The 18,508-nt window shown below is 46.2% G+C and overlaps 1 pseudogene across 1 annotated transcript in view; it reads right to left on the bottom strand.

Moving 5' to 3' along the window:
* Window positions 1–18,508, bottom strand: part of LOC147093186 (uncharacterized) — a 97,037-nt pseudogene that overhangs the window by 59,423 nt on the left and 19,106 nt on the right. The window contains exons 3-4 of the transcript XR_015074682.1: window positions 11,565–12,783; window positions 3,156–3,167 (exon numbers count right to left, since the gene is read on the bottom strand). The product of XR_015074682.1 is annotated as an uncharacterized LOC147093186 (transcript). The remainder of the gene's footprint in view (window positions 1–3,155; window positions 3,168–11,564; window positions 12,784–18,508) is intronic.

The following is an 18,508-nucleotide window of genomic DNA, read 5'->3' as shown; positions in this document are numbered from 1 at the left end:
GTTTTAAATTTATGTAATGATGTAGCTTCTACAGCTTTTTGAGGCAGCATATTCCATGGACCTACCACCCTCTGAGTGAAGTAGTTCCTCCTCATCTCAGTTTTGAACGAGCAGCCCCTTATTCTAAGACTATGCCCCCTAGTTCTAGTTTCACCCATCATCGGGAGCATCCTCCCCGCATCCACCCGATCCAACCCCTTCATAATCTTATATGTTTCAATAAGATCGCCTCTCATTCTTCTGAACTCCAATGAGTAGAGTCCCAATCTACTCAACCTCTCCTCATATGTCCATCCCCTCATCCCCGGGATTAACCGAGTGAACCTTCTTTGTACTGACTCGAGAGCAAGTATGTCCTTTCTTAAGTATGGACACCAAAATTGTACGCAGTATTCCAGGTGCGGTCTCACCAATACCTTGTACAACTGAAGCAATACCTCCCTATTTTATATTGTATCCCCCTAGCAATGAAAGCTAACATTCCATTGGCCTTCTTAATCACTTGCTGCACCTGCATACTAACCTTTTGAGTTTCGTGCACCAGGGCCCCCAGATCCCTTTGTACTTCAGTACTTTCCAGTTTCTTGCCATAAAGATAATAACTTGCTCTACGATTTTTCCTGCCAAAGTGCATAACCTCACACTTTCCAGTATTGTATTCCATCTGCCAAATCTCTGCCCACTTACTTAGCCTGTCGAAGTCCCCTTGCAGGTTTTTTATGTCCTCCTCACTCACTACTTTCCCTCCCATCTTAGTGTCATCTGCAAACTTTGATATGTTACACTCTGTCCCCTCCTCCAAATCATTAATATAGATTGTAAGGAGTTGGGGACCCAGCACTGACCCCTGCGGAACACCACTAGTTACTGATTGCCAGTCTGAGAATGAACCATTTATCCCAACTCTCTGCCTTCTGTTAGATAGCCAATCCTCTATCCATGCCAGAATATTACCCTCAATCCCATGATTTTTTATCTTAAGCAATAATCTTTTGTGTGGCACCTTGTCAAATGCCTTTTGGAAGTCTAAATACACTACGTCCACTGGTTCTTCTTTATCCACCCTATATGTTACTTCCTCAAAGAACTCCAGCAAATTTGTCAAACATGACTTCCCCTTCATAAAACCATGCTGACTTTGTCCTATTAAATTATGATTATCCAAATGTCCTGTTACTGTCTCCTTAATAATGGACTCCAAAATTTTACCTACCACAGATGTTAGGCTAACCGGTCTATAGTTTCCAGCCTTCTGTCTACTGCCCTTTTTAAATAAGGGTGTTACATTAGCAGTTTTCCAGTCTGCCGGGACCTTTGCCGAGTCCAGGGAGTTTGGGAAAATTATTACCAATGCATCCACAATCCCTACTGCCACTTCCCTCAAGACCCTAGGATGTAAGCCATCAGGTCCAGGTGATTTATCCGCCTTGAGTCCCATTATTTTACCGTGTACCTCTTCCTTAGTGATTTTGATCGTGTTTAGCTCCTCCCCCCCTTTAGCCCCCTGTTTGTCCAGTGTTGGGATATTCTTAGTGTCTTCTGCTGTAAAGACTGATATAAAATATTCATTCAGTGTTTTTGCCATCTCCATATTTCCCACCATTAATTTCCTGGTCTCATCCTCTAAGGGACCAACATTTACTTTAGCCACCCTTTTTCTTTTTATATAACTATAAAAACTCTTACTATCTGTTTTTATATTTTTTGCTAATTTACTTTCATAATCTATCTTCCCTTTCTTAATCAATCTTTTTGTTATTTTTTGCTGTCTTTTAAAGTTTTCCCAATCCTGTATCCTCCCACTAGATTTGGCTACCTTATATGCCCTTGTTTTTAGTCGAATACTATCCTTAATTTCTTTACTTAGCCACGGATGGCTGTCTTTTCTTTTACACCCTTTTCTTCTCAGTGGAATATATATTTTTTGGAAGTTGTAAAATAACTCCTTAAATGTACACCACTGATCATGTATCGTCTTACCCTTTAATCTATTTTCCCAATCCACTTTACTCAATTCCACTCTCATACCTTCATAGTCTCCTTTATTCAAGCTTAGCACGCTTGTTTGAGATCCAACCTTCTCACCCTCTAATTGAATATGGAATTCAACCATGTTATGGTCACTCATTCCAAGGGGATCCTTTACTAGGACATTTTTAATTAATCCTGTCTCGTTACACAGGACCAGATCTAAGGTTGCTTGCCCCCTGGTCGGTTCAGTTACTGCTCAAGAAACCCATCCCTAATACACTCAATGAACTCATCCTCAAGGCAGCCCTGCCCAATTTGATTTGTCCAATTAATATGATAGTTAAAATCCCCCATAATTATAGATGTTCCCTTATTACAAGCCTCAACTATTTCCAGATCCTAACCACTCGCTGCGTAAAAAGTTTTTCCTCATGTCGCCTTTGGTTCTTTTGTCAATCACCTTAAATCTGTGTCCTCTGGTTCTCGACCCCTCTGCCAATTGGAAGAGTTTCTCTCTATCTACTCTGTCCAGACCCCTCTTGATTTTGAACACCTCTATCAAATCTCCTCTCAATCTTCTCTGCTCCAAGGAGAACAACCCCAGCTTCTCCAGTCTATCAATGTAACTGAAGTCCCTCATCCCTGGAATCATTCTCGTAAATCTTTTCTGCACCCTCTCTAAGGCCTTCACATCCTTCCTAAAGTGTGGTGTCCAGAATTGGACACAATACTCCAGTTGAGGCTGAACTAGTGTTTTATACAGTTTCATCATCATTTCAACACTTCTGTACTCTATACCTCTATTCATGAAGCCCAGGTTTCCATCAGCTTTTTTAACTGCTTTCTCAACCTGCCCTGCCACCTTCAATGATTTGTGCACACATACCCCCAGGTCTCTCTGTTCATGCACCCACTTTAGGATTGTACCCTTTAGTTTAGATTTCCTCTCCTCATTCTTGTATCACTTCACATTTTTCTGCATTAAATTTAATCTGCCACGTGTCCGACCATTCCACCAGCCTGTCCATGTCCTCTTGAAGTCTATCACTATCTTCCTCACTGTTCACTATACTTCCAAGTTCTGTGTCATCTGCAAATTTTGAAATTGTGCCTTGTACACCCACATCCAAGTCATTAATATATATCAAGAAAAGCAGTGGCCCTAGAACCGACCCCTGGGGAACACCACTGTGTACCTTCCTCCAGTCTGAAAAACAACCGTTCACCATTACTCACTGTTTCCTGTCACTTAGCCAATTCCCTATCCATGCAGCCACTGTTCCTTTTGCTCCATGGGCTTCAACTTTGCTGGTAAGCCTATTATGTGGCACTTTGTCGAACGCCTTGGAAATCCATGCACACCACGTCAACCGCAGTGCCCTCATCAACCTCTCTGTTACCTCATCAAAAAACTCCAAGTTGGTTAAACACAATTTGCCTTTAACAAATCCGTGCTGGCTTTCCTTAATTAATCCACACTGTTAATTTTGTCCCTGATTTTTGTTTCTAAAAGCTTCCCCACCACCGAGGCCAAACTGACTGGCCTGTGGTTGCTGGGTTTGTCCTTACACCCTTTTTTGAACAAGGGTGTAACATTTGCAATTCTCCAGTCCTCTGGCACCACCCCAGTTTCTAATGAGGATTTGGAAGGTTATGGCCAGTAGCTCCGCAATTTCTTCCTTCACTTCCCTCAGCGTACTAGGATGCTTCCCATCCGGTCCTGGTGACTTATTTACTTTAAGTACAGCCAGCCTTTCTAGTACCTTGTCTTTATCAATTTTATCCCATCCAGTATCTCCTCTACTTCCTCCTTCACTATGTCTATGGCAGCATCTTATTCCTTGGTGAAGACAGATGCAAAGTACTGATTTAGTACCTCAGCCTTACCCTCTGCCTCCGTGCGTAGGTCTCCTTTTTGGTCCCTAATCGGCCCCACCCCTCCTCTTACTACCCGTTTACTATTTATATGCATATAGAAGACTTTTGGATTACCTTTTATGTTAGCTGCCATTCTATTCTCATACCCTCTCTTTGCCCCTCGTATTTTCTTTTTCTCTTCTCCTCTGAACTTTCTATATTTAGCCTGATTCTCAGATGTATTCTCGACCTGACATCTGTCATACACGCTCTTTTTCTGCTTCATCTTGCTCTCTATCTTTTTCGTCATCCAGGGAGCTCTGACTTTAGTTGCCCTACATTTCCCCTTAGTGGGAATGTACCTCGACTGTACCCGAATTATTTCCTCTTTAAAGGCAGCCCATTGTTCCTCTACAGTTTTTTCTGCCAATCTTTGATTCCAATTTACCCGGGCCAGATCCGTTCTCACCCCACTGAAATTGGCCTTGCACCACTGTGCAGTGGATGCACTCTAGACTGCACTCTCCCCCCGAGGTGTCATCACCCTCACCGGGATTCAGCACTGAAAACCGGTTTCAGAGCGCCGCACTCCCGGGGGATTCCTGCACTGCCTTGCCTCCTCAAACCCTGCTGGGCGGCCACCCAGTTAAATTACATAGAAACATAGAAGATAGGAGCAGGAGTAGCCATTCGGCCCCTTGAGCCTGCTCCGCCATTCAATGAGGTCATGGCTGATCATCCAAACTCAGTACCCTGTCCCTGCTTTCTCCCCATATCCCTTGATCCCTTTAGCCTTAAGAAATATATCCAACTCCTTCTTGAATATATTTAATGAATTGGCCTCAACTGCCTTCTGTGGTAGAGAATTCCACAGGTTCACCACTCTCTGGGTGAAGAAATTCCTCCTCATCTCTGTCCTAAATGGCTTACCCCTTATCCTTAGACTGTGACCCCCTGGTTCTGGACTCCCTCGCCATCGGGGTCATTCTTCCTGCATCTAGTCTGTCTAGTCCTGTTAGAATTTTATAAGTTTCAATGAGATCCCCTCTCATTCTTCTAAACTCCAGCGAGTATAAGCCCAATCGACCCAATCTCTCCTCATGCGTCATTCCTGCCATCCCAATTCCCACGAACTCTCTGTGGCTGCGGGGTGACCACCTCCTGGAACGTGCGCTCCAGGAAACTCTCAGCCTCCCGTCTGCCCGGCAGTGACTCCAGCCACTCCCCAAGCTCAGAGACCCTGAGCTCGAGTTCCAGCCACTGGAGGCACTTCCTGCACCTGTGGTTCACCAGGACACGTGAAGCGTCCCGGAGTTCCCGCATGGCACAGGAATTGCAGACATCGGTCCCATCGTTTGGCTTAAAATGTGTCTACTTAAGCTATAGATATATATGATGTGAGGTTAGTGTCCCCTTACCCCTGTTTATTATTCAATCAGTGATTGCCTTTTTGCCAAGCCCACTGCCTGCGGCCCCTCTCCCAGATTCCAGCCCCAGCTCTGTGCTGCCTGCGGCCCCACTCCCAGATTCCAGCCCCAGCTCTGTGCTGCCTGCGGCCCCTCTCCCAGATTCGAGCCCCAGCTGTGTGCTGCCTGCGGCCCCTCTCCCAGATTCCAGCCCCAGCTCTGTGCTGCCTGCGGCCCCTCTCCCAGCTTCCAGCCCCAGCTCTGTGCTGCCTGCGGCCCCTCTCCCAGATTCCAGCCCCAGCTCTGTGCTGCCTGCGGCCCCTCTCCCAGATTCCAGCCCCAGCTCTGTGCTGCCTGCGGCCCCTCTCCCAGATTCCAGCCCCAGCTCTGTGCTGCCTGTGGCCCCGCTCCCAGATTCCAGCCCCAGCTCTGTGCTGCCTGCGGCCCCTCTCCCAGATTCCAGCCCCAGCTCTGTGCTGCCTGCGGCCCCTCTCCCAGATTCCAGCCCCAGCTCTGTGCTGCCTGCGGCCCCTCTCCCAGATTCCAGCCCCAGCTCTGTGCTGACTGAGCTGCTCTCACCTGGGGACAGCAACTGGAGCCTGAAAATCAGCTTCAATGCCCCTGGGCTGGGAAAGGGGGACATGAGGCAACATTCTCCCTCTTACTACTTTCTACACTCCTTTTACAAGGTTTTAGAAGTGGAGCATTTACAGGCAGGAAGCTCAGACCAAACATCACGTCAGGATCAGACAGAGTCGCTCGATTCATCAGGACCTGAATATCATCGGCCTTTGCACATGGAAGGAGAGCAATGATCGCAGCGCCGACAGACCGCACACGTGTTCTGTGTGTGGACTCGCCTTCAGCCGATTGCCTGCCTTGGCGAGACACGTGCACCGTCACACTGGGGAGAAACTGGGTAAAGGTGGGGATGGCGGGAAGGGATTCAGTTCCCCGTCTGCGTCAGATGTTCATCGGCGCAGTCACACTGGGCACAGTCTGTTCACCTGCTCCGTGTGTGGGAAGGGATTTGTTTCTTCATTCCACCTGCTGAGACACCAGCTTGTTCACACTGATGAGAAACCATTTAAATGTTCTGACTGTGGGAAGAGCTTTAAATGCACCAGGGACCTGAAGCATCACCAGCAAGTTCACACTGATGAGAGACCCTTTAAATGTTCTGTCTGTCAGAAGAGCTTTAAATACTCCGGGGACCTGAAGCATCACCAGCAAGTTCACACTGATGAGAGACCGTTTACATGTTCTGACTGTGGGAAGAGCTTTAAAAGCTCTGGGGATCTGACCAGACACCAGCGAGTTCACATCGGAGAGGGACCATTTCCCTGCTCTGTGTGTGGAAAGGGATTCTCTGATTCATCCAACTTGCTGACACACCAGCATGTTCACACTGATGAGAGACCCTTCAAATGTTTTGACTGTGGGAAGAGTTTTAAAATCTCCGGGGCTCTGACCAGACACCAGCGAGTTCACACCGGGGAGAGGCAGTTCACCTGCTCTGTTTGTGGGAAGGGATTCTTGCAGTCCACCAACCTGCTGGCACACCAGCTTGTTCACACTGATGAGAGAGCGTTTACATGTTCTGACTGTGGGGAGAGCTTTAAAAACTCGAATGACCTGCTGAGACACCAGCGAGTTCACACTGTTCTGTAACGCAGGGCCCTGGAGACAGCTGGGGTGACATGAACGTGGAATGGATGAATGTTTTATAAATTCTTGTGCTGCTGTTTAATCTTTCAATCTGTTGTGCTGATGATTCCCTTGATTTGACTGTTAATGTTATTTTTGTTTTTCTCCTTATCACAGGCAATTGCCTATTAAAAAAGTCAACAATCGGAACCAATAAAACCTCAAACATAACAAAAAAAGTTTAAAGGAAACTTAAATTAAAGTAAAATTCTATTTTCGGTGGGGATGATGCATGCCAGTCCCTCCGGTAACCACCTGTCACGGAAGGCCTCGAGTGCGCCGGTGGACTGTTCAGGTTATTACATCGAATGTACAGCACAGAAACAGGCCATTCGGCCCAACTGGTCCATGCCGGGGTTGATGATCCACGCGAGCCTCCTCCGACATATACTCCTAATGCTTTTTAAGGCTTCTCCTTAAATACATATATGCCATTGGTCTCAACTACTCCTTGTGAGAGCGAGTTCCACATTCTCATCACTCTCTGGGTAAAGACATTCCTCCTGAATTCCCTCCTGGATTTATTAATGACTATTATATTTATGGCCCCATAAATATGATGAGATTCTGTTAAGCTGACCAGTATGTTGTTGTACTTTGTCTTTTTCTGATGAATGAAATATTACTGAGCCCCTCTACCCGTGTTATGGGATGAAGTGCCAGACAAGTAAAGACACAACGTCTGGGTGTGAATCTGATAACCTCACGGACCGTATAGGTGTGATAACCAGATGGGCTTGTGGTTATAGTCTGGTCACAGATGGACTAAATTCCCTGAATTAGCCGGAGTTCAGGAGGCAGTCAACAGACGGGTCCAAATAATCCCATTTCCTGAGTGGTAACCAAGCTTGTGTATAAGAACAGGCCACTTAAGCCGTTGTCAGTTGGAACAGACTCGAGAAGATCGCGCGTGAATCCACTGTACTTCTATTCTCCAGATTGATGGAATTATCACCCGATCTGCGTTATGCAGCGCTCTTAATAAAGCCTGGAGAGACAATTTGTGTTCTTGTGAGCTTGATTATCTGGTATCCGAAACCCTGGGACTCCTGATCATTAGAGTCAACCTCAGTGTGTGGAAAGGGATTACCTGGTGTATCCCACCCGCTGACACACCAGAGTGTCCACAGTGTGACTGCGGTGGGTCGATTCCACTGTTTCCGATGCCTTTAATCACATCCAGGACTGAACCATGTTAATTCAGGCAACTGGGACTTGTTAATGTTAAGAGCCCCCAATAACTGGGCTGGATTTAAAGATTATTCCCTGTTCTCTCAGTACTAGTGAGCAGAGAGAAGCTGATGTTATAGAATCATAGAGCACAGTAGGATGCCTTTCGGCCCATCGTGCTGGTGCCGGCTCTCTGAAAGAGCGATGCAATTAGTCTCACTGCCCTGCTCTTTCCCCACAGCCCTGCAAATTTCTGCTTTTAGTATATTTCCAATTCCCTTTTGAAAGTTACTATTGAATCTGCTTCCACCTCCCATTCAGGCAGTGCATTCCAGATCATCACAATTCGCTGTGTAAAAAAAGTCTCCTCATTTCCTCTCTCAATTCTTTTGCCAATGACCTGAAATCTGTGTCCTCTCGTTACCGACCCTCCTGCCCGTGACAACAGCTTCTCCTTGTTTGCTCGATCAAAACCCCTAATAATTTTGAGCACCTCGATCACAGCTCCACTTAACCGTCTCTGCTCCAAGTTGTATTGCCATTGTTTTGTGAATTTTTGCTGTGATCGAGGTGCTGGATGTCCGTGCCTGGGGAATGGGACATTCTATACTCGTGAGCACCGAGTGTCAGCATCCAGCAATCTCTGGTCAGGGACTGTCTTTTTAAACTGCCTCACCTGAGCTTTTTGCCTCCCTGATTTCATTCTTAAACATTTCAGTGTTTTTGCAGAGTGACCAAGGCTGAACAGATAAATGTGAGGTATTACATTTTGGTAGGAAGAATGGGGAGGTCACTTATCACTGGGAGGGTGCGAGTCTAGGTGGGGTAGAGGAACAAAGGGATCTCGGAGTACAAATACACAAATCACTAAAAGTTGGGACAGGTTAGCAAGGCCATAAAAAAAGCAAACCAAGCACTAGGGTTTATTTCTAGAGGGATAGAATTGAAAAGTAGTGAAGTTATGCTAAACCTGTATCGAACCTTGGTTAGACCACACTTAGAGTAAAGCGTACAGTTCTGGTTGCCATAGTATAAAAAGGATATAGAGGCACTGGAGAGGGTGCAGAGAAGATTTACAAGGATGAGACCAGAAATTCTCCTCATCTCAGTCTTAAATGGGTGACCCCTTATTTTTAAACAATGACCCCTAGTTCTAGATTCTCCCACTAGAGGAAACATCCTCTCCACATTCACCATGTCCAGACCCCTCAGGATCTTATATGTTTCAATCAAGAAGGGTAGTAGGGATAAACCAGGGAATTACTGGCTAGTGAGCCTAACATCAGCTGCGGTACACGACTGGACACAGGCTTCCAGTCACAAAAACAACCTTCGACCATCACCCTCTGCCTCCTGCCACTAAGCCAATTTTGGATCCAATGTGCCAAATTGCCCTGGATCCCATGGGCTCTTACCTACTTGACCAGTCTCCCATGCGGGACTTTGTCAAAAGCCTTACTGAAGTCCATGTAGACTACATCAACTGCATTACCCTCATCCACATACCTAGTCACCCCCTCGAAAAATTCAATCAAATTGGTCAGACATGATTTCCCCTGGCAAAGCCATGCTGGCTATCCTTGATTAATCCTTGCTGCTCCAAGTGGAGACTAATTCTGTCCCTCAGAATTTTTACCAATAATTTCCCGACCACTGATGATTCATTGGGGCCTGACCAGAGTTTGTGAACAAGAGGCCCAGAAATGAGTGATTTCCTGACAAAACACCAGATGCCAACTTGTTGATCATCCAGGGCCCAGTGTCCCACTTCCTCTCGCTGTCTTCCGCCCATTGTGTTCACAAAGTTGTGGTCAAACAGGCAGGGATCAGACATCCAGGACTTCAGCAGGAAGCAAGCAGCACTGTCGGCTCAACTGTGAACGGATATTATCAAACCCGGAAACATCCTGGGAATGGACAATTTAACCCTTATATCATTTCTAGCACAGCACAAATCCACAAGTCAACAGAAAGCAGAAAAACCTTCATCACATGAGATGAAACCAAACCCTAATCCTACAGATATATGTATACACGACCAGGGTATTTTACAGTGTAGAGGGAGCTTTACTCTGTATCAAACCCGTGCTGTACCTGCCCTGGGAGTGTTTGATGGGACAGTGTAGAGGGAGCTTTACTCTGTATCTAACCCCTGCTGTACCTGCCCTGGGAGTGTTTGATGGGACAGTGTATCTGGAGCTTTACTCTGTATCTAACCCGTGCTGTACCTGTCCTGGGCGTGTTTGATGGGGGCAGTGTAGAGGGAGCTGTACTTTGTATCTAACCCGTGCTGTACCTGCCCTGGGAGTGTTTGATGGGGCAGTGTAGAGGGAGCTTTACTCTGTATCTAATCAGTGCTGTACCTGCCCTGGGAGTGTTTGATGGGACAGTGTAGAGGGAGCTTTACTCTGTATCTAACCCGTGCTGTACCTGCCCTGGGAATGTTTGATGGGACAGTGTAGAGGGAGCTTTACTCTGTATCCAACCTATGCTGTACCTGCCCTGGGAGTGTATGACGGGACAGTGTAGATGGAGCTTTACTCAGTATCTAACCCGTGCTGTACCTGCCCTGGGAATGTTTGATGGGACAGTTTAGAGGGAGCTTTACTCTGTATCTAACCTGTGCTGTACCTGCCCTGGGAGTGTTTGATGGGACAGTGTAGCGGGAGCTTTACTCTGTATCTAACCCGTGCTATACCTGCCCTGGGAGTGTTTGATGGGACAGTGTAGAGGGAGCTTTACTCTGTATCTTACCCGTGCTGTACCTACCCTGGGAGTGTTTGATGGGATAGTGTAGAGGGAGCTTTACTCTGTATCTAACCCATGCTTTACTTGCCCTGGGAGTGTTTGATGTTGATTCCAGGTGCTGAGAATGTTAAAATCTTCCATTCCCCCACAATGACTTCCAGAACCTCGATTGTAATAAAACACAGAAGGTAACAGAAGCTTCTCTCCTGGACACAGATATTAAAAGGACAGGGAATGTCTGTAACAAGTCATCAATTGGCTCTCGTCTTATCTTAGAAACAAGGACTCAATCGATTGTATGTATCAAACGAAGCTGATTTATTTGTACAGAATATTAAAATGCAGCTCAGTCATTGGTGTTTTAACATCCACAAAATATAAGATGGTCACTAATAAATCCAGGAGGGAATTCAGGAGAAACTTGTTTACCCAGAGAGTGGTGAGAATGTGGAACTCGCTACCACAGGGAGTGGTTGAGGCTAAAAGTATAGATGCATTTAAGGGGGAGCCACATGAGGGTGAAAGGGAGGCTAGAGCAGTTGGGCCAGATGGCCGGTTTCTGTGCTGCACCTTCTATGTAATACCATGAAAGGTCAAATGAAGGAACCATCAGCTCAACAGGCTGACAGATTAACTAGCAGTACAAAATTTATAAAACATTTTCCACATTCACGTTGCCCCAGCTGCCGGCAGGGCAGAGTGAACTCGCTGGTGTCTCAGCAGGTCAGATGACTGAGTGAATCTCTTCCCACACACAGAGCAGGTGAACGGCCTCTCCCCGGTGTGAAGACGCTGGTGTCTCAGCAGGTGAGATGACCGAGTGAATCTCTTCTCACACATGGAGCAGGTGAACGGCTTCTCCCCGGTGTGAACTCGCTGGTGAGTCAGCAGGTGGGATGACTGAGTGAATCCCTTCCCACACATGTAGCAGGTGAACGGCCTCTCCCCCGTGTGAACTCGCTGGTGAGTCAGCAGGTAGGATGACTGAGTGAATCCCTTACCACACACGGAGCAGGTGAATGGCCTCTCCCCGGTGTGAACTCGCTGGTGAGTCAGCAGGTGGGATGAGTGAGTGAATCCCTTCCCACACATGGAGCAGGTGAACGGCCTCTCCCTGGTGTGAACTCGCTGGTGAGCCAGCAGGTCGGATGACCGAGTGAATCCCTTCCCGCACACAGAGCAGGTGAACGGCCTCTCTCTGGTGTGAACTCGCTGGTGTCTCAGCAGGTCGGATGACCGAGTGAATCCCTTCCCACACACGGAGCAGGTGAATGGCCTCTCCCCGGTGTGAAGACGGTGGTGTGCCTTCAGCTCTTGGGAACTATTAAAGCCCCTCCCACAGTCACAACATTTAAAGGGTCGCTCATCAGTGTGAACAAGCTGGTGTCTCAGCAGATGGTTGGACCGAGAGAATCGCTTCCCACACACGGAGCAGGGAAACAGCCTCTCTCCAGTGTCAGCACGCTGGTGATTCATCAGATTCCCAAGACTTTTGAAGCTCTTCCCACAGTCATAACATTGAAACGGTCTCTCATCAATGTGAACGTGCTGGTGTCTCAACAGGTGGGATGACTGAGTGAATCCCTTCCCACACACGGAGCAGGTGAACGGACTGTCCCCGGTGTAACTGTGCCGACGAACCTCCGACACAGATGTGGAACTGAATCCCATCCTGTTGTCCCCACCTTTACCCGGTTTCTCCCCGGTGTGACGGTGCACGTGTCTCGCCAGGTCAGGCGATCGGCTGAATCCAAGTCCACACATGGAACACGTGTGCGGTTTGTCCGCACTGCGATCACTGCTCTCTCCTTCCATGTGAAAAGGCCAATGATATTCAGGTCCTGATGAATCGAGCGACTCTGTCTGACCCTGACATGATTTTTGGTCTGAGCTTCCTGTCTGTAAATGCTCTACTTCTAAAACCCTGTAAAAAGAGTGTAGAAAGAGTAAGAGGGAGAATGTTGCCTCATGTCGCCCTTTCCAAAGCCCAGGAGCAGTGAAGCTGATTTTCAGGCCCCAGCTGCTGCACAAGTTGGTTAGCCTACCATCAGTAGTTGGGAAAACGCTAAAGAGTCTATTATAAAGATTGTGATAACAGGACACTTAGAAAATATCAACGGGATTAGACAAAGTCAGCACAGATTTATGAAAGGGAAATAGTGTTTGACCAACCTACTGGAGCCTTTTGAGGATGTCACTGGTAGAATAGATAAGGGAGAACCAGTGGATGTGGCGTATTTGGATTTTCAGAAGGCCTTTGATAAAGTCCCACATAAGAGGTTAGTGTGCAAAATAAAGGCAATAGAATTGGGGGTGATATACTGGCATGGACTGAAAATTGGTTGACAGACAGGAAACAGAGAGTAGGAATAAATGGGCGTCAGGCAGTGACTAGTGGGGTATCGCAGGGATCAGTGCTTGGGCCCCAGCTATTCACAATATATATCAATGATTTGGATGAGGGAACCAAATGTAATATTTCCAAGTTTGCTGATGACACGAAACTAGGTGGGATTGTGATTTGTGAGAAGGATGCAAAGAGGCTTCAAGGTAATTTAGACAAGCTGAGTGAGTGGGCAAATATCAAATCAAATCAAATCAAATCAACTTTTATTGTCATTGTTAGTGCACAAGTGCAGTACAACGAAATGTAGGCTTGCGGCTCCCGAGAGTGTACAATTTGGATTAGGACAATTAAACATTTCAACATACATTTGTACATATATAGTAGCATAAATATGACCATAATAAAGTGCATCGGCAGGTGTGCAGGCTTTAGTGTTCATTTGTGGAGTTCAGTAGGATGACAGCCCTGGGAAAGAAGCTGTTCCTAAATCTGGTCGTACGGGTGCGAATGCATCTGTAGCATCTTCCAGATGGTAGGAGGCAGATGCAGTATAATGTGGATAAATGTGAAGTTATCCACTTCAGTAGGAAAAACAGAAAGGCAGAATATTATTTAAATGGTGATAGATTGGGAAATGTTGATGTACAGAGGGACCTGGGTGTCCTTGTACACCAGTCACTGAAAGCAAACATGCAGGTGCAGCAAGCAGTTAGGAAGGCAAATGGTATGTTGGCCTTCATTGCGAGAGGATTTGAGTACAGGAGCAAGGATGTCTTACTACAGTTGTACAGGGCCTTGTTGAGACCACACCTAGAGTACTGTGTGCAGTTTTGGTCTCCTGACCTAAGAAAGGATATACTTGCCATAGAGGGAGTGCAGCGAAGGTTCACCAGACTGATTCCTGGGATGGCAGGACTGTCGTATGAGGAGAGATTGAGTTGACTAGGCCTGTATTCACGAGAGTTTAGAAGAATGAGAGAGGATCTCATTGGAACATATAAAATTCTGACAGAGCTAGACAGACTGGATGCAGGGAGGATGTTTCCCCTGGCTGGGGGCCTAGAACGAGGGGTCACAATCTCAGAATACGGGGTAGGATAATTAGGACTGAGATGAGGAGAAATTTCTTCACTCAGAGGGTGGTGAACCTTTGGAATTCTCTACCTCAGAAGGCTGTGGAGGCCAAGTCACTGAATATATTTAAGAAGGAGATAGATAGATTTCTAGACACAAAAGGCACCAAGGGGTATGGGGAGAGAGCGGGAATATGGTATTGAGATAGAGGAACAGCCCGGATCATACTGAATGGCGGAGCAGGCTCGAAGGGCCGAATGGCCTACTCCTGCTCCTATTTTTCTATGTATCTCTGCACTGCATACAATGCAAGTATATCCTTCCATAAATATGGAGACCAAAACTGTATGCAGTACTCCAGGTGTGGTCTCACCAGCGCCCTGTAAAGTTGCATCAAAACTTCCCTACTTTTATACTCCATACCCCTTGCAATAAAGGCAATTCCATTTGCTTTCCTAATTACTTGCTGTACCTGCATGCTAACTTTCAGAAGTTAGCATGCAGAAGCAACAATAAGGAGGCACATTCATAGGACAGAAACATAGAAGATAGGAGCAGGAGTAGGCCATTTTGCCCCTCGAGCCTGCTCCGCCATTCAATGAGATCATGGCTGATCATCCAAATTCAGTATCCTGTCCCTGCCTTCTCCCCATATCCCTTGATTCCTTTAGCCTTAAGAAATATATCTAACTCCTTCTTGAATATATTTAATGAATTGGCCTCCACTGCCTTCCGTGGTAGAGAATTCCACAGGTCCACCACTCTCTGGGTGAAGAAATTCCTCCTCATCTCTGTCCTAAATGGCTTACCCCTTATGCTTAGACTGTGACACCTGGTTCTGGACTCCCGACCATCGGGAACATCCTTCCAACATCTAGTCTGTCTAGTCCTCTTAGAATTTTATAAGTTTCAATGAGATCCCCTCTCATTCTTCTAAACTCCATCGAGTATAAGCCCAATCGACCCAATCTCTCCTCATATATCATTCCTGCCCTCCCAGATATCAGTCTGGTAAATCTTCGCTGCACTCCCTCCATGGCAAGAACATCCTTCCTCAGATAAGGCGACCAAAACTGCACACAATACTCAAGATCTGGTGCCACCAAGGCCCTGTACAACTGCAGCAAGACATCCTTGTTCCTTTACTCGAACCCACTCGCTACGAAGGCCAACATACCATTTGCCTTCTTAACCGCCTGCTGCACCTGCATGCTTACCTTCAGCGGCTGGTGCACAAGGGCACCCAGGTCTTGTTGCACTTCCCCTTCTCCCAATTTATTACCGTTCAGATAATAATCTGCCTTCCTGTTTTTGCCACCAAGTGGATAACCTCGCATTTATCCACGTTATAATACATCTGCCATGCTTCTGCCCAATCACCCAACCTATCCAAATCATACTGGAGTTTCTCGGCATCCTCCTCACAGCACACACGCCCACCCAGCTTTGTGTCGTCAGCAAACTTGGAGATACTACATCTAGTTCCCTCGTCTAGATCATTTATATATATTGTGAATAGCTGGGGTCCCAGGACCGATCCCTGCGGTACTCCACCAGTCACTGCCTGCCATTCGGAAAAAGACCCGTTTTTTCCAACTCTTTGCTTCCTGTCTGCCAACCAGTTCTCTATCCAAGCCAGTACCTTGCCCCCAATCCCATGTGCTTTAACTTTGCACGCTAATCTCTTATGCGGGACCTTATGGAAAGCCTTCTGAAAGTCCAAATACACCACATCCACTTATCTCCCTTATCTATTCTACCAGTTACAGTCAGGGTAGACAGTCAGGCTGATGGGATGAAATCTGGGTGGAGAACTGTTTGTACAATCAGTTTCAAAATTGTCATCCTGGTGCAAATCCCTCCATGGCCTCACTGCCCTCCCCATCTCTGCTATCTCATCCAGCCATCACCCGCCCCCCCCCGGAAAAGAGATCTCTGCGCTCCTCCAATTCTGCCCTCTTGAGCATCCCTGATTTTTAATCGCTCCACCATTGGCGGCCGTGCCTTCAGCTGCCTTGGCCCCGAGCTCTGGAATTCCCTCCCTAAACCTCTCTGCCTCTCTTTCTTCCTTTAAGATGCTCCTTAAAACCCACCTCTGTGACCAAGCTTTTGGCCATCTCCCCTAATATCTCCTTATGTGGCTCGGTGTCAAATGTTTTGTCTTCTCATGCTCCTGTGAAGCACCTTGTGGCATTTTACTATTTTAAAGGCGCAATATAAATACTACTTGTTGGTGTAGATTTCTGTATTGTGAACCTGTCCATTTTTAGAGACTTCAGGCTTTCTTGAACAGTCTCCTAGTTTTCTGAAGATGAAGTTTAATTCCATTTTCCCGCCCACAGTTTCCACATGTATGCTGATGACACCCAGCTCTACATCACTACCACTTCTCTCAACCCCTCCACTGTCTCTGAATGGTCAGACTGCTTGTCCGACATCCGGTTCTGGATTAGCAGAAATGTTCTCCAATTAAATATCGAAGACCGAAGCTATTGACGTATGATATGATATGATTTGGATTACGGAAACATGGCTCCAGGGTGACCAGGGCTGGGAACTCAACATCCAGGGGCATTCAATATTCTGGAAAGACAGGCAAAAAGTAAAAGGAGGTGGGGTAGCATTGCTGGTTAAAGAGGAGATTAACACAACAGTAAGGAAGGATATTAGCTCTGATGATGTGCAATCTGTATGGGTAGAACTGAAAAATACCAAGGGACAGAAAACATTAGTGGGAGTTGTATACAGACCCCCAAACAGTAATGCGGAGGTTGGGGATGGCATTAAAAGGGAAATTAGAGATGCGTGCAATAAGGGCACAGCAGTTATCATGGGTGACTTTAATCTACATATAGATTGGGCTAAACAAATTAGTAACAATACTGTGGAGGAGGAATTACTGGAGACTATACAGGATGGTTTCCTGGACCAATATGTCAAGGAACCAACTAGAGATCAGGCCATCTGAGACTGGGTATTATGTAATGAGAAAGGAATAATTAACAATCTTGTTGTGCGAGGCCCCTTGGGGCATAGCGATCATAATATGATCGAATTCTTCATTAAGATGGAGAGTGAAGTAGTTGACTCAGAGTCCTGAATTTAAATAAAGGAAATTATAATGGTCTGAGGAGCGAGTTGGGTAGGATTGATTGGGGAATGTCACTCAAAGGGTTGACGGTGGATAGGCAATGGCAAACATTTAACGATCGCATGGATGAACTGCAGAATTTGTTCATCCCTGTTTGGCATTAAAATAAAACAAAAAAGGTGAATCAACCGTGGCTAACAAAGGAAATTAGGGATAGCATAAGATCCAAGGAGAGGACATATAAATTCGCCAGAAAAAGCAGCAAACCTGAGGATTGGGAGCAGTTTAGGATTCAGCAAAGGAATTAATTAAGAGGGGGAAATAGAGTATGAGAGTAAGCTTTCATGGAACATAAAAACGGACTTTAAAAGCTTCTATAGATATGTGAAGAGAAAAAGATTGGTGAAGTCAAGCATAGGTACCTTGCAGTCAGAATCAGGGGAATTTATAATGGGGAACAAAGAAATGGCAGACCAATTAAATATATACTTTGGTTCTGTCTTCACAAAGGAGGACACAAATAACCTCCCAGAGATGTCGGGGAACATAGGGTCTAATGAGAGGGAGGAATTGAAAGAAATCAGTATTTGTAGGGAAATGGTGTTAGGGAAATTGATGGGATTGAAGGCCGATAAATCCCCAGGGCCTGATAATCTACATCCTAGGGTACTTAAGGAAGTGGCCCTAGAAATTGTAGATGCATTGCTGGTCATCTTCCAAAATCCGATAGACTCTGGAACAGTTCCCATGGATTGGAGGGTAGCTAATGTTACCCCACTATTCAAAAAAGGTGGTAGAGAGAAAATGGGAAATTATAAACCGGTACGCCTGACATCGGTAGTGGGGAAAATGCTAGAGTGCATTATAAAAGATGTAATAGCAGAGCACTTGGAAAACAGTGACAGGATCGGACAAAGTCAACATGGATTTACAAAAGGTAAATGGTGCTTGACTAATCTACTGGAATTTTTAGAGGATGCAACTGGTAAAACAGATAATGGAGAACCAGTGGGGATGTGGTGTATTTGGACTTTCAGGAGGCTTTCGATAAGGTCCCGCATAAGAAATTAGCGTGCAAAGTTAAGGCACATGGGATTGGGGGCAAGGTATTGACTTGGATAGAGAACTGGTTGGCAG

This window comes from Somniosus microcephalus, unplaced genomic scaffold (assembly GCF_052327205.1).
Source record: "Somniosus microcephalus isolate GS21.2 unplaced genomic scaffold, FLI_Smic_1.0 unresolved_chr1, whole genome shotgun sequence".
NCBI lineage: Eukaryota > Metazoa > Chordata > Chondrichthyes > Squaliformes > Somniosidae > Somniosus > Somniosus microcephalus.
The sequence above is the reverse complement of the archived record's forward strand: the minus strand, read 5'-3'. Positions and strand labels throughout refer to the sequence as shown.